Here is a 474-nt window from a genome sequence, read left to right on the forward strand (position 1 = left end):
TACTATTCATTACACAAAACCTTTCTTTCCCTTTCCTTTCCGCGAGAGTTACCTACGCACCCTCTCCTATCCTTGATTTTTATTCCCTTTACAGTAATTTCTTCACTATCACCTGCCCTCTCATTCCCTATAGAGTTTCTTCACTTTCTTCCTCTATATATTTTCTTCCCAGTCACCCCCTCCTTCCTTCTCCTATGAGTTCTTCCTAACTATCTCCCCTTTCCTTCCCCAAAGTGTTTCTTCCTCATCGACCCCCCTTTCCTTCCCCAGAATTTCTTTCCCATCGCCCTCTCCTCCCTTTCCCTCCACCAGCTTGCTTCCTCGGGGAAACAGCGATCCTTTTCATCTTCCTTCGGGTCCTGCTCTTCTCATTCCCTCCTTTCCTCTCCCCCCCCTCCCTAACCATCCAACGAAGATGAAAATCAAATAAACCCCAATAAAAAAGTCTTCAAGATCCTCTCCTTATCCCTAGAG

The sequence above is a fragment of the Penaeus monodon genome, chromosome 24 (genome assembly GCF_015228065.2).
Source record: "Penaeus monodon isolate SGIC_2016 chromosome 24, NSTDA_Pmon_1, whole genome shotgun sequence".
Classification (NCBI taxonomy): domain Eukaryota; kingdom Metazoa; phylum Arthropoda; class Malacostraca; order Decapoda; family Penaeidae; genus Penaeus; species Penaeus monodon.